Source organism: Bos grunniens, chromosome 6 (genome assembly GCF_055505025.1).
Source record: "Bos grunniens cultivar Pamir isolate PY7600 chromosome 6, Bosgru_T2T1.0, whole genome shotgun sequence".
NCBI lineage: Eukaryota > Metazoa > Chordata > Mammalia > Artiodactyla > Bovidae > Bos > Bos grunniens.
The window spans coordinates 110,189,069-110,206,131 of NC_141170.1; the positions used below are offsets into that span (position 1 = coordinate 110,189,069).

Below are 17,063 nucleotides of genomic sequence, written 5' to 3' on the forward strand. Positions count from 1 at the left end.
TATATGTCAAAGGAAAACCAACAAAAAGAGTTCTCAGGGCCAAAGCTAGAAGAATGTGAATAAGAAAATAAACATAGTAGTACTATAAACCAAGGATTAAAATAAATAACCTAGAGTCCAAATGGATATAAACAAATGACTGAAAAAATAAATGAGGGAAACATGCATAAATCCTCTACAGAGAACTTCCTAGTAATTTATATAGATACTGCCCCTCAAGGAGATGGAATGTAACTCCCACTCCTTAAGTGTAGGATCTGCATTGTAACTTTCTTCCAAAAGTACAGTATAGAAAGTTGAGGGGGTGAAAGCAACTTTACTTCACCACCTCAGCCAGGTGACAAAGTGAGCTTTACTAGTCACAAATCATGTTGATAGTATGTATACCACTGGAATGATGTGAAGAAAGTGACACTTTACCTCTGCAGTTTTCTTCTTCAAAACCCCAATCTAATCATTAGAAAAATGTTAGACAAATATGAATATAGGAACATCCTAAACAGTATCTGGCTAGTATGCCTTAAAACTCTCAAGGCTATCACATCAAGGAAAATCTGAGAAACTTTTACAGTCCAAGGTATTGTAAGGAGACGTGATGACTGCATGTAGTGTAGTATTACAGAAGGAACTGGGGGGGAAAAAAAAAAAAACAGGATCTCAGATTAAAAACTAAAGAAATCTAAATAAAGCATGAACTTTAGTTAAGAATACTCTTTCAATGTTGGCTCAAAAGTGTGATAAATGTAGTATAAGAATGTAAAATGTTAACAATAGGGTAAACAGGATTTAGGATATACAGAAATCTCTGAACTATCCTGGACAACATTTCTGTAAGCATAAGTGTTAATTGCTCAGTCGTGTCCAACTCTTTGTGACCCCATGGACTGTAGCTCGCCAGGCTCCTCTGTCCATGGGATTCTCCAGGCAAGAATACTGGAGTGGGTTGCCATGCCCTTCTCTATGGCATCTTCCTGACCCAGGGATTGAACCTGGGTCTCTTGCATTGCAGGCAGATTCTTTACCATTTGAGGTACCAGGGATGTGTCCCCTATAAGTATAAAAATATCCTTAAGAGATTTTTTTACAAAAAAGTAAAAGAGATTATTTACCAAAAAAATAATATCGACCCAAGTGTATACCTACATGAAATCAGTATAAAGTCATGAAACTGTTTAAACTGGCAGTTAGCAAACTAGTTGCCTTAGGAGAAGAGAACAAGGAAAGTTAGAAACTGCTATTGGAAAGCAAGCAGCATTTCCTTTTCTTTACTGTACTTTCATTACTATCTAATATACCTATGACCCTGTCAGTGAAACCACAATGCTAAAACTTTCATCATTTAACTTTGGTGTCAGAATTGTTTTTAACCTAAACTTTTTGGTGGTGAATTCAAGTGTCAAATCAGTGTTACAAACACCTTAGTTATTATTCTGCTTTATGAGCTAAAAATAAGAATACTAGTCATTTCAATATGTGGCAACTTTTGCCCAGCTTGGCAGAACTGTTCTAATTATGTACTACTAGGGTGCTCTCAACCTTACTCTGATCCAAGCTTCTCTAATTGGATAGCAATTTCTGAAATGCTACAGTTGACAAAATATACTACTATCCAAAAAGATTTTTTTTTAATAGTTGACCTTTTCATAGTTAAGTTACATCATGAAAAGAAAGTCTTTCAGTTTAACCTAAGTATGTTTAAAAGTTAGAGTACTTATACCAGTGGCCAACAAGCTATTACATATGAGCTGAATCCACTGGGTGGCCAACTTTTGCAAGGGCTTTCAACTAACAATGGTTTTCACAATAGTGTTCCCCAGATTCATGTCCATCTGTTACCTGTTAATGTGACCGCCTTTGGAAATACTCTTTGCAGATGTAATCAAGTTAAGATTAGGTCATTTTGGATTGGGTATGCCTTAATTCCAATTGCTGGTCTCCATATGAAAACTCACACACACACACACACACACACACAGACATACACAGGTAACAAGGTCATGTGAAAAAGGAACAGAGAATGGAGTGATGCATCTACAAGCCAAGGAACACTGATGATGATTGCCATTAACCACAAAAGTTGTAAAAGGGAAGAAAAGATTCTTCCCTAGGGCTTTCAAAAGGAACCTGACTAGTCAACACCATGACTTTTAGCCTCTAGAGCTGTGAGAGGATAAATTTCTATCATCTTAAGCCACTAGTTTGTAGCATTTCTTTTTTTTTTAAACATCAGCCCTGAGAAACCAATTAAAGTGAAAGTGAGAGTGTTAGTCACTTGGTCATGTCTGATTCTTTACAACCCTATGGGCTGTAGCCCACCAGGCTCCTCTGTCCATGGAATTCTCCAGGCAAGAATACTGGAGTGGGTTGCCAAGCCCTTACATATATTTAAAGGCCTGTAAGAACAATACAAAAACAAGGAAGAACATACAACATATATCATATGTCATCTGCAAAGCCTGAACTATTTACTAGTTGGCTTCTGTATCTCCTTTCCAAGCCCCACGTGATGAACAAGCACTCTCTGCTCAGCTAGTTGAACACTTCTCTGCCCTACGTGAGTTCTTCCCATAGTAATCTCATAAGGTGCCTGTGTGTTTTAGTAGTCAGCTGACTCAACAGGACGCCTGTACATGTTTTCAGCATTCTTTCTTTCTCTGTGGACCTCTGTTTTGCAACTTACACACACCTCACCTTGCCTTTCCAAATTCTGATTTCCTCAAATTAGGAGGATTTTAAGACTCTGTCTGGGATCCACACCCCTGCTCCTTGACCTGGAATGTGACATCCAACAGGGTGTACGGCTCACAGTAATCCTGTGCTAATTCTTGGCCAAGATCTGCTGATATTTTAAAATATATTTTTGCCCAGCTTTCTAGTTGTATACAGCTGAATGTAGATTCTGACCCTGTTCTTTATTATGTTTGAGGGTGAAGGCTCACTTAGCTTTTATTTTTAAATGTTGGCCAGTATATTTGAGCTTAATAAGAAGAGTTAAACATATAATTCATGTTTTAACCTTGAATATTATAGAACTTCTTCCCTATCGAATGCTAGAATGGACATTTAATTATGTAAAACTCAGTAACAGTACATTCCCAGGTTGCCAGTTTGATATAAAAGGTGACTTTCTGCTGCTGCTGCTAAGTCACTTCAGTTGTGTCCAACTCTGTGCGACCCCAGAGACGGCAGCCCACAAGGCTTCCCTGTCTCTGGGATTCTCCAGGCAAGAACACTGGAGTAGGTTGCCATTTCCTTCTCCAGTGCATGAAGGTGAAAAGTGAAAGTGAAGTTGCTCAGTCGTGTCCGACTCTTCGCGACCCCATGGACTGCAGCCTACCAGGCTCCTCCGTCCATGGGATTTTCCAGGCAAGAGTACTGGAGTGGGGTGCCATTGCCTTCTCCAGGTGACTTTCTAGGTAAGGCCAAAAAACCTGGCTCCTAAAATCAAACTTTGTAACAATTCAGATGTGCTGCAGGCTACTTCTCCATTGATTAAAAAAAAAAAGTATTTAAAAAAATTAGTATATGAGATCAACATTGTGTGTGTGTGTGTGTGTGTGTGTGTGTGTGTGTATAGAGAGAGATACTGCTGTTGCTGCTGCTGTTTAGTTGCAAAGTTGTGTCTGACTCTGTGACATCATGGACTGTAGCCCACCAGGTGCCTCTGTATATGCAATTTCCCAGGCAAGAATACTGGAGTGGGTTGCCATTTCCTTCTCCAGGGGATCTTCCTGATCCAGGGATCAAACCTGTGTCTCTTGCATTGACAGGCATATTCTTTACTACTGAGCCACCTGAGAAGCCTTTTGACACATTAGATGTTTCTAGTTGTTTTCTATATACCCAAGTTTTTGATGTTTGAAAGAGGCCCAAAATCAGCCAAAGCAACAGTGTATATAAATGGAGTTAGAGAGTTATATGCAGTTATGCAGGTCATGAAATAAATTAATAATTAAAACAACTGAATCAGTTCAAAATACTGCATTAGCTCTTAGAAACCTTACTGTATCAGTTTGCTTATATCTCAAGATAAATGAACAGGAAAATACAGCATACCAAAACTTATGAGACACAGCAAAAGCAGTTCTAAGAGACAAATTTATAGTGATAAACAGTTATATTAAAAAAGAAGAAAGGTCTAACCTAAACAGACATTTCTCCAAAGAAGACATACAGATGGTCAGTAAAAACTTGACAAATGCTCAACATCACTCATTATTAGAGAAATAAAAATCAAAAATACAATGAGATATCACCTCATAGCAGTCAGAAGGCCATCATAAAAAAAATACCTATAAAAAATAAATTCTGGAGAGGATGTGGAGGAAAGGGAAGCCTCTTGCACTGTTGGTGGGAATGTAAGTTTAGATACAGTCACTAAGGAGAACAGTATAGAGATTTCTTTAAAAAGTAGTAATAAAAACTACCATATGACCCAGCATATGGTGACTTCAGCTATGAAATTAAAGGACACTTGCTCCTTGGAAGGAAAGCTATGACACGCCTAGACAGCATATTCAAAAGCAGATACATCACTTTGCCTATAAAGGTCTATACAGTCAAAGGTATGATTTTTACCAATAGCCATGTATGGCTGTGAGATTTGGACTGTAAAGAAGGCTGAGCATGGAAGAATTGATGCTTTCAAATTTTGGTACTGGAAAAGACTCTTGAAAAATCTCTTGGACTGCAAGAAAATCAAATCAATCAATCCTAAAGGAAATCAACCCTGAATATTCATTGGAAGGACTGATGCTGAAGCTGAAGCTTCAGTACTTTGGCCATGTGATGCAAAGAGTTGACTTCCTAGAAAAAACCTAATGCTGGGAAAGATCAAAGGCAAATGGAGAAGGGGTGGCAAATGAGATGGTTAGATAGCATCACTGACTCAATGGACATGAATTTGAGCAAACTCCAGGAGATAGTGAAGGACAGGGAAGTCCATGAAGTCCATGGAGTCACAAAGAGTTGGACACAACTTAGCAGTTGACGACAACAACAACAATGACCTAGCAATCACAATGACCTAGTAATCCCACTCTGGGCATATATCCTGAGAAAACCATAATTCAAAAAGAACACGTACCTCCTATACTCATTGCAGCACTATTTACTAGAGCCAGAACATGGATGTAACCTAGATGTCCACTGACAGATGAATGGATAAGGAATTTGTGATATATATATATATATATATATATATATATATATATATATATGTGTGTGTGTGTGTGTGTGTATATATATATATATAATGGACTATTACTCAGATATAAAAAGAAAATAAGTGAGTCAGTTCTAGTGAGGTGGATATACATAAAGCCTAAAGTTATACAGAGTGAAATAAGTCACAATGAGCAAAACAAATATTGTATATTAATGCTTACAGACGGAATCTAGAAGAATGGTACTGATGAACCTATTTGTAGGGCAGGAATAGAAATGCAGACATGGAGAACAAGCTGTGGACACAGCAGAGGAAGAAGAAGGTGGGATGAATTGAGAGAGTAGCACTGAAATGTATGCATTACCATATGTACAGCAGATAGCTATTGAGAAGGTGCTGTATAACACCTTCAACTCTGTGCTCTGTCACAACCTAAAGGGGTGGGATGGGGTGGGATGTGAAGAGTGGGAGAGAGGTTCAAGAAGGAGGGGAAAGATATATGCTTATGTTTGATTCACATTGTTGCATGGCAGAAAGCAACACAACATTGTAAAGCAATTATCCTTTAATTAAAAATAAATTAAAAATAAAAACAAAGCTCTGAAATAAACAACCTAATGTTATACCTTAATGAATTAAAAAAAAAAAAGCAGCAGCAGCTATGTCTAAAGTTAGAAGAAGAAAGGAAAAAACTAAACCTTGGAGCAGAAATACATGAAATAGATATCAGAAACTCAATAGAAAAAAATGACAAAAGCTGATCTGGTCTTTTGAAAGGAAAGACAAGATTGGCAAACACTTAACTAACCTAATTAAGGGGGAAAAGATAATATTCAAACAAATAAGAATTAAAGAGTAGACATTACAACTTATGATATAGAAATTTAAAAGATTATAACGGACTCTTGTAAACAACTTTTATACCGAGAAATTGGACAACCTAGAAGGAATAGTCTTAGAAGCATACACCTCTCAAGACTGAATTATGAAGATTGGACAATTTGAACAGACCAATAACAAAGCAATTGAGCCAGCAATTAAAAACTTCTTAAAACTAAGAAAACCTGAGACCAGATGACTTCAGAGTGAATTCTATCAATCAGGTAAAGAATAATTAATACCAGTCTTTCTTAAACTATCCCCCAAAATACAAGAGGAAATATTTCCAACTCATTTTGTAAAGCTAGCATCAACCTGAAATCAAAACCAGATAAAAACAGAAGTACACACCAATATCTTTGATGAGCATGGATGCAAAAATCTTCAAAAAATATTTACAAACTGAGTTCAACATGTTTAAAGGATCATAAATAATCAAGAGGGATTTATTCCTGGGATGCAAGGATGGTTTAACATAGGCAAAAAATCAGTATGATACACCACATTAACAGAAATCAGAACAAAGGTTTAAAATCACGCTATCATCTTAATAGATGCAGAAAAGGCATTTGACAAAATGTGATAGTCTTTCATGATATTACACAGAACTATAACTGACTCCCTGTATTTCAGAAAGCAGATTTAAATAGAGGCAATAAAATATTTTCTAAATAATTACAAGATGGCAATTAATGGCTCTCCAATTCTTTTTGCATTTGCTCATATGAAACAACGATGTGCACAGAGTTTATCTTCCTTACAATATTATTACCAGTTGAGTTTTTCAGGAAAACATCCTTTCTCCGTAAAAAAAAAAAAAAAAAAGAAATCCTCCCTTTCATACCACCATATATTATATTCATTAAAACCTTGGGAAAATAAAGAGTAAAAAATAAATGTTCTTTTTAGTTTAAATACATATACTGTTAATTTTTGGTATGAATAGTTCCTTATATTTCTGTCTCTTTCCATCTCTCTAGCTCTTTCTTTCCCTCTCTTCAGACACACACACACACACACATTATATATGTGTTCAATGAAACAATAAATATATATGTACATATATTTACATAAATAGATGAGATTTAACAAAAGGAGTTGATGCATGTGATTTTGGTAGACTGAGAATCCCTATGATCTGCTGTCTGCAAGCTGAAGACCCTTGTAGCTGACCCATCAGGACAGGTGATGGTGTAAACTTCAGTCTGACTCCAGAGGTCTGAGAACCAGGAGAATCAACAGCATAACTTCCTGTCCAAGGGCAGGAGAATGCCGATGTCTCAAGCAGTCCAAGAGTAAGAATTCAACTTTCCTCTACCATTTTGTTCTCAGGCCTCAGCAGGTTGGGTGATGCCCATCCACTTTGGAGAAGGTCTCTGATTTACACTGTCCACCAATTCAGGTGATCATCTTTCTGAAGCACCCTCACAGACACAACCAGGAGTAATACTTAACCAGATACTGGGGCATTGCATGGCTGAGTCCAGTTAACATATAAAATTAGCTACCATGCACACACATACCCCACACATTACATCTCAAACAGAACATGCAATCAGCAATGACTATATGCCAGGAAATGACTAAAATGTTTTACAAACACCATCTTATTTAATACTCAAACAATTATTAACACCATTCCCATGGAAAATGTAATAAAGGACTGGGTAAGTAATGTAAGTCACCCAGCTTTCCATCTTACTAAAAGGCAGAATGAAAGGCCAGCTCCATCATACCTAATAGTATTTTATCATAAAATTAAACATTATAATTCAGGTTGAGCTTAGTGGCTGACTACTGTTCAGTTTTCCGGATTGCAGAATAGTTCGTCTGACATTTTTCTATGTCCTTTGTTTTCCCTATTTTCTTTCTTCTTTTCTATAACTCTTATCACACGCCAATATACACTATACAGTTTTCTTTGTGGATAACATTTCTATTCTCTTAAAACAGATTACAAAGTTGTTAGAAATTATACAAGGAATTATAACACATAGTGCCATATTGTCTTTTGGTTGTAAATCGTCCTTTATGACTCATCGTATTGGTAGTATATTATAATAAAACATGAGTCAAGGATAAATGCACATTATACTTTGAATACCTTCTTGCTTTTTTTCCTGTAAATTTATTTTGGCTTTGTGTTATTATTGATTGAATTACATACATTTAAGAGTCTTTGGGCATTATTTAAATGTTAGGAAAGAGGCTCCATGGCAGATTCAATCAAATAGACTTTCTTACATAGGGTTCAAGGATCTAAGAAAAAAAGTTCCTGGATGATTGTGATGTACAGAAAGGTTTAAGAACCACGGATACATGCTGATGTTCCAATGCTTTGATTTGACTCTATCTACTTTTAACTGTGGCCACGGGACTGGAAAAGGTCAGTTTTCATTCCAATCACAAAGAAAAGCAATGCCAAAGAATGTTCAAACTATTGCACAAATGCACTCATCTCACACACTAGCAAAGTAATGCTCAAAATTCTCCAAGCTAAGCTTCACCTCCAGGAGTTGGTGATGGACAGGGAGGCCTGGTGTGCTGCAGTCCATGGGGTCTCAAAGAGTTGGACACAACTGAGTGACTGAACTGAACTGAAGGCTTCAACAGTACGTGAACTGAGAACTTCCAGATTTTCAAGATGGATTTAGAAAAGGCAGAGGAACCAGAGATCAAATTGATTTTCATTGGATCATTGAGAAAGCAAGATAATTCCAGAAGAACATCTGCTTCATTGACTGCACTAAAGCTTTTGATGGTGTGGATCACAAAAAACTGTGGAAAATTCTTAAAGAGAGATGGGAATACCAGACCACTTGACCTGCCTCCTAAGAAATCTGTATGCTGGCCAAGAAGCAACACTTAGAACTGGACATGGAACAATGGACTGGTTCCAAATTGGGAAAGTATGTCAAATTGGGTTCCAAATTGGGAAGGAGTATATCAAGACTGTATACTGTCACCTTGCTTATTTAACTTATATGCAGAGTACATCATGCGAAATGCCAGATTGAATGAAACACAAACTGGAATCAAGATTTCAGGGAGAAATATTAATAACCTCAAATATGCAGATGACACCATCCTTATGGCAGAAAGTGAAGAGGAACTAAAGAGCCTTTTTGATGGTGAAAGAGGAGAGTTAAAAAACTGACTGAAAACTCAACATTCAGAAAACTAAGATCAAGGCATCCAGTCCCATCACTTCATGGCAAATAGATGTGGAAACATGAAAACAGTGTCAGACTGTTTTCTTGGGCTCCAAAGTCACTGCAGATGGTGAGAATGCAGCCATGAAATTAAAAGATGCTCTTCTTTGGAAGAAAAGCTATGACAAACCTAGACAGCATATTGAAAAGCAGAGACAATATTTTACTAACAAAGGTCCATCTAGTGAAAGCTATGGTTTTTCCAGTAGTCATGTATGGATGTGAGAATTGGACCATAAAGAAAGATGATTGCTGAAGAATTGATGCTTTTGAACTGTGATGTTGGAGAAGACTCTAGAGAGTCCCTTGGACAGCAAGGTGATCAAACGAGTCAATCCTAAAGGAAATCAGTCCTGAATATTCACCGGACGGACTGATGCTGAACCAGAAGCTCCAACACTTTGGCCACCTGTTGGGAAGAACTGACTCATTGGAAAAGATCCTGGGAAAGATTAAAGGCAGGAAGAGAAAGGGATGACAGAGGATGAGATGGTTGGAGGGCGTCACTGATTCGATGGACATGAGTTTGAGCAAGCTCCGGGAATTGGTGATCGATAGGGAAGCCTGGTGTGCTGCAGTTCATGGGGTCACAAAGAGTCGGACGCAATTGAGTGACTGATCTGAACTGAACTTTCAACTGACATAGAACACAGTAACATGATGCAACTAGTGAACTTCTCTACTATTCATCCTCCTCCAGGTGATTCTTTTTTCTCATGTCAGGGAAATGTTCTTTTCGGTCATCTGTATACATTTGAATCCTTCTGTATTCAGCTAACTTCAACCCAGAGTGCCGGTAAGTTAGTTATCACACATCAAAATCCCTGCCTACTGTCAACATGAAGTTCTACAATTGAATACGATTGGCATCAATCATAAAATCTTTTAACTATGCTTAAGCTGTGATATGCTTTAGCTTAATAACTATGTTTAAGTTATAAGAGTCATAAAATTCAAGGTTGTTCGTGTTTAACACAAAGATTCACCCAAAATAAAATATGAATTACAAAGACTGGTTATGTCTTTTTTAAAGCAAAATGTGAACAAAAGTTACATATATGTATATTTATGAAAAACTAGGGAATCCATTCACTGGATATTTACTTAAAGAAACTAACAGCTTTAATAATGCTGTTAGTATGTTATGTTAGTATAAAATGTATATTATACATCCTAAAACAATTTACTCCTGCAAAGTATACTTACAGAGTTGTGTAACTATTAACACAATCTAATTTTAGAATATTCCCATTGTTCCAAGAAGAAGCCTCATGTTCATTTGCAGTTACTACCCATTCTCACTCTCCCTCCAACCACTAATCTACCTTGTGCCTCTAAAAATTTGCATTTACCAAGTTTTTATATAAATGGAATCAAATAACATGTATTCTCATGTGCCTGACTTCTTTCACTTTGCATGTTTTTCAATTCAGCTATGTTGTAACATGTTATACTTTGTATCTTTTTATTCCTTAATAATATCCTATCATATAGCTATAGCACATTTTATTTATGTATTCATCAGTTGATAGGCATTTAGTTGTTTACTAAAATACATCATAATTGTTTATGTTAAAAACCCTATGGACAGTATAAAAAACTACTAGGAAAATAAATTAATCAAGGTACAGGAGTATATATCAATATTCAAGAATATATGCTTATCTTGATTTAGTGATTTCATTGCTAAGTCATGTCTGACTCTTGTGACCCCATGAACTGTAGCCCACCAGGCTCCTCTGTCCATGGGATTTCCCAGGCAAGAATACTGGAGTGGATTGCCATTTCCTTCTCCCAAAGATAAATTTCTCCTCGGGAATATGCAATCCAAAAGATGGAAAATCAATATATCCAAAGTGTTGGTGGAAAATATGACATTCTGAAGTTTTACATCAAGTAAAAATATTTTTCAAAGATAAGCTGAAGTCTTTTCAGCACATGGTGCTGCGAAAATTGGATATATACAAGAAAATGAATAAAATTGAACCCTACCTTGTTGTTGTTCAGTTGCTAAGTTGTTTCCAAATTATTGCAACCCTATGAACTGTAGCATTCTCGGCTTCCCTGTCCTTTACTATCTCCTGGAATTTGCTCAAAGTCATGTCCATTGAGTCAGTGATGCTATTTAACCACTCATCCTCTGTTGCCCCCTTCTTCTGCCTTCAATCCTTCCCAGCATCAGACTCTTTCCCAATGAGTTAGCTCTTTGTATCAGGTGGTCTAGGTATTGAAGCATCAGTCCTTACAATGAATATTCAGGGTTGATTTCCTTTTGGATTGGCTGGTTTGATCTCCATGCTGTCCAGGGGACTCTCCAGAGACTTCTTCAGCGCCAATTTGAAAGCATCAATTCTTCAGCGCTCAGCCCTCTTTATGGTCCAATTCTCACATCTGTTTGTGACTCCCAGTTGAGAAGCACTGCTTGAAACTTTTGCTAAAATCTGACCAGTTAATAAAGCACCTGTGTTTGTGAAAATTCTGCATTTCATAGTTTCTCTTAGTTTTAACACTTACTTCTTAATAAGTTCGTTAACACTCGTCATGAAAAGTGACTCCAGATGGGTGCACAGAATCACCTCGCTGAGAGGAAAAGGTGTTTTCCCCTAAATTTGGGGGAAGTAGTCAGTCAGGACAGAAGCCTGGTGGGCTGCTGTCTATGGGGTTACACAGAGTCAGACACGACTGATGTGACTTAGTAGCAGCAGCAGCAGTCAGTCAGTCAGTCATTCGGAGAAGGCAATGGCTACTGACTCCAGTGCTCTTGCCTGGAAAATCCCATTGACGGAGGAGCCTGGTAGGCTGCAGTCCATGGGGTCGAAAAGAGTCGGACACAACTGAGCGACTTCACTTTCACTTTTCACTTTCATGCACTGGAGAAGGAAATGGCAACCCATTCCAGTGTTCTTGCCTGGAGAATCCCAGGGACGGGGAAGCCTGGTGGGCTGCTGTCTATGGGGTCGCACAGAGTCGGACATGACTGAAGCGACTTAGCAGCAGCAGCAGTCAGTCATTTCAATTCAAAGCTAAACCCTTTTCCAACTGGCCTCCCCTTGCATTAATCTTCTTTTCCAATTAAAGTCCCTCATTTTTCCCACTTATCCTACATAATAGCAAACTAAATATAAAAATTTAAGATATAATATTCACTATAGTATCAAAAAATAATAAATGCTTAGTATTAAACCTAACAAAATATATGTAAGAAATGTAGACTGAAATCTATAAAATATTGCTATGAGAAATTAAAAAACTAAGCAAGTGGATATGATGTATCTAGAATCAGAAAATTCAATATTGTCAGTTTTTTACTTCTCTTGAAATTGATCTATAGATTCAATGCAATCACCATCAATGTTGCAGTAATGTTTTACTTACAGAAATATAAACTGATTCTAAAATTTTTATATGTTAAGGATTTAGAACAGATAGAACGACCTTGAAAGAGAAAAGAAAGTTACATATTATGAAGTACCTGATATCAAGACTTATTATGAATATACACGTTATGCTATAATAGTAGGCATAAATATAACTGTAACAGAATACATACTCCAGAAATAGAAGACAACAAATATGGTTGATTGATTTTCCACAAAAGTGGCAATGATATCCCATGGATAAAGAAACAATTTTGTTTTGTTTTTGAACAATGACAGGTGGATGCCTCTACAGCCATATAAAAAAACAAAATTAAAAACCATGACACTTAATTGACACTGTACACAAAAAATAATGGATGCAAAACAGATAATGGGCTTACCATAAAAGTTTTAAAAGAAACTTCTGGATAGAAAAGTAAAGAATGCCTTTGCGGTTCTAGAGTAGGCAAACATATTTTAGGAAGAGCACAATAGGATGAATCATAATGGAAAATGTGACTGAACCAGAGACCATTAAGAAAACAAAAAGACATATTGGTAGAATACAGTGATACTACAGGTATCTGGCCAAGGAAATATACCCAAGCTACATAAAGAATTCTAGTTAGTTGTTCATTTTAAAAAATAAATAAAATGTGGTTTAAAAATGATTTAAATAGACATTTCTCATAAAAAGATACAGAAATAGGCATTAAGCAGAAGAGCAGATATTCAGCATCATTAGCCATTAGGCAGTCACAAATTTAGAATCATGATTAGATATTATTACATACCTCATACTGATAGAACAGCAAACATTTTTTAAAAGGTTGATAATTAAACATTATTAATGATGTAGTATGGGCTTCCCAGGTGGCTCTAGTGGTAAAGAACCTGCTTGCCAATGCAGGAGACATAAGAGATGCAGATTCCATCCCTGGGTCAGGAAGATCCCCTGGAGGAGGCATGGCAACTCACTCCACTATTCTTGCGAGGAGGATCCCATGGACAGAGGAGCCCTGCAGCGGCCTACAGTCCATAGCATCGCAAAAAGTTGGACACGACTGGAGTGACTTAGTGCACACACACACAAGGATGTAGTGTGATGTGAACTTTCATACATTCTTTGGTGGCTTATATGGTGACACAACTATTTTAGAAAACAGTTGATGGTTTTGTTAAAAAATTAAATTATAACAAATTTACTTTTAAATATAAACTTACAACATGATCCAGATATTCCTTCACAAAGCATTTAACCAAGAGAAATGACATACACATCTGCAAAAAAGACAAATACTCATAACAGTATTATTTATAGTAACAAAAAGTTGTATACAACCAAAATGTACAGCAGCTGAAAACTGCATAAACAAACTGTGCTATATATACAGGGTGTAATTTTATTAAGCAATGCAAAGGATAATACATCTAATTTATGGATTAGTACAGAAAAAGATATTGAACACAGCAAGCCACACACAGTAAATGGTTCATAATTCTAATTCTATTAAGCTAAAATCAAGCAAGATCTATTCAGACAATTGTGCATGATGACATACAATCAGGAGTTACCTGGGGTGGGTAGATTATAAGAACGAAGGAAAGTTTCTAGGAAACTTTTACTTGTTCTGTGGCTTGACTGCAGTATTGTTGACAAATGGTTAGATTTTATTGCATTAAAATTGTTCTCAATATTTTTAAAAAATTAGAGTTAATTCTTAACCTCTTACCATGGTTCTGCCATTAATTTATTGAGTAGTTTAGATAAACTGCTTCAATTTATAGGGCTTTCCTAAACTGAAAGAAAAGAACTTAGACTAGAAAATCTCTAAAGTGTCATTTCACTTTCAGTTTCTAAAACTCTATGATACATAATAGTAAAACAAAATAATGACAGGCAAAATAGATAATTTTAGAAGTATTCTATATGAAAAACATTGTTTAAAAAGAATAACCTCTTGCCTGTGTTATATGTTAAAAGTGGGGGGAAAAAAGTATGATTTGAAGCAGTGATTTTAGAGAGAAATTTTCAATCTTCATGTATAAGGTTAATTTTGCTGGTTGGAAATCCACATAAATTGAGTGGAACCAGTAGTGTTTCTGGAGGAAACCAAACAAGAAGCATGTTTCAGTGAACTGATGACATGCTCACTAGATGGATACAATAGCTAAAGCCATCCCAAGCCACAAACAGAAGACACACACTTTAGGTGTTAATCTTATGTAGGGAAAATGATTCATGTCAAGAAGGAGTTGAAATAAAAACACATGCAGATAATGAAAATTAGATAATGACAAAGGAGGCAAGAATATACAATGGATTAAAGACAATCTCTTTAACAAGTGGTGCTGGGAAATCTGGTCAACCACCTGTAAAAGAATGAAACTAGAACACTTTCTAACACCATATACAAAAATAAACTCAAAATGGATTAAAGATTTCAATGTAAGACCAGAAACTATAAAACTCCTAGAGGAGAACATAGGCAAAACACTCTCTGACATACATCACAGCAGGATCCTCTATGACCCACCTCCCAGAATATTGGAAATAAAAGCAAAAATAAACAAATGGGACCTAATTAAACTTAAAAGCTTCTGCACATCAAAGGAAACTATTAGCAAGGTGAAAAGACAGCCTTCAGAATGGGAGAAAATAATAGCAAATGAAGTAACCGACAAACAACTAATCTCAAAAATATACAAGCAACTCCTACAGCTCAACTCCAGAAAAATAAATGACCCAATCAAAAAATGGGCCAAAAAACTAAATAGACATTTCTCCAAAGAAGACACACAGATGGCTAACAAACACATGAAAAGATGCTCAACATCACTCATTATCAGAGAAATGCAAATCAAAACCACTATGAGATACCATTTCACACCAGTCAGAATGGCTGCGATCCAAAAGTCTACAAATAATAAATGCTGGAGAGGATGTGGAGAAAAGGGAACCCTCTTACACTGTTGGTGGGAATGCAAACTAGTACAGCCACTATAGAGAACAGTGTGGAGATTCCTTAAAAAACTGGAAATAGAACTGCCTTATGATCCAGCAACCCCACTGCTGGGCATACACACTGAGGAAACCAGAAGGGAAAGAGACACGTGTACCCCAATGTTCATCGCAGCACTGTTTATAATAGCCAGGACATGGAAGCAACCTAGATGTCCATCTGCAGATGAATGGATAAGAAAGCAGTGGTACATATATACAATGGAGTATTACTCAGCCATTAAAAAGAATACATTTGAATCAGTTCTAATGAGGTGGATGAAACTGGAACCTATTATACAGAGTGAAGTAAGCCAGAAGGAAAAACACCAATACAGTATACTAACGCATATATATGGAATTTAGAAAGATGGTAACGATAACCCTGTATATGAGACAGCAAAAGAGACACTGATGTATAGAACAGGCTTATGGACTCTGTGGGAGAGGGAGAGGGTGGGAAGATTTGGGAGAATGGTATTGAAACATGTGAAATGTCATGTATGAAACGAGATGCCAGTCCAGGTTCAATGCACGATGCTGGATGCTTGGGGCTGGTGCACTGGGACGACCCAGAGGGATGGTATGGGGAGGGAGGAGAGAGGAGGGTTCAGGATGGGGAACACATGAGAAATAAAGGAATAAAAAAAAAAATTTTTTTTAAATTTAAAAAAAAAAGAGAAAAAAAAAAAGAAATAAAAACACATGCAGATAATGAAAATTAGTCTCATTACTTTCCATTCAAATTTCAATATAATGGGGCAATTTTCCTAGTAAATATATTTTCCAGATAGCATTTGCTCTCATCTGGCAAGTCATTAACTTCCATTTATTCAAGGCACAATCTGTATCTTTCTCTCCTTCCTTAAGAATACTATCCACATCAAAAAACAAAATGTAAAATCATTTCCTATTTTTTTTTTTTTGCTATTTAGTTTTATGATTATTAATAGACCAGACTGGGAAAAAGACAAAAAACACCTAGAAATTTGATAGCTAACAAACTTTTCTGACAAACGATGTTGCCATGTGTTCAATTAACTTCCTTCTAGGGATCTAATACCACTTTGCTTAGAACTATTCTTTGCTTTCATGTGGAACTGGCTTTTTATCATAGCTTTTGTGATATAAAAAGAATTGGGTCCTACTTTCTATCGGCAACCCACTCCAGTACTCTTGCCTGGAAAATTCCATGGACGGAGGAGCCTGATAGGCTATACAGTCCATGGGGTCGCAAAGAGTCAGATACGACTGAGCGACTTCACTTTCACTTTCACTTTTCTATCTCTTAAAATTTTTTTTTTTTCTTCAGTGTACATTATCGAGCTGGAAATAATCTGACTGACTTACAGCCATATATATTTCCACTATGTCGTCTCAAGCACTGAACTCCTTATCTCTCTTTCACTGGGTGTCTCATCAACTTTTGTCATTTGCACTTTCAG

The 17,063-nt window shown here is 36.6% G+C and overlaps 1 protein-coding gene across 2 annotated transcripts in view; it reads right to left on the reverse strand.

Moving 5' to 3' along the window:
• Positions 1-17,063, reverse strand: part of TRAM1L1 (translocation associated membrane protein 1 like 1) — a 55,207-nt gene that overhangs the window by 29,210 nt on the left and 8,934 nt on the right. The window contains exon 2 of one of the 2 annotated variants that reach the window (XR_015166293.1): positions 13,829-13,898. The exons of the other annotated variant lie outside the window; for it this stretch is intronic. The gene's annotated coding sequence lies outside the window, so the exon portion shown is untranslated. Of the gene's footprint in view, positions 1-13,828; positions 13,899-17,063 lie in introns of those variants that run through there. 2 annotated transcript variants of the gene reach the window in all.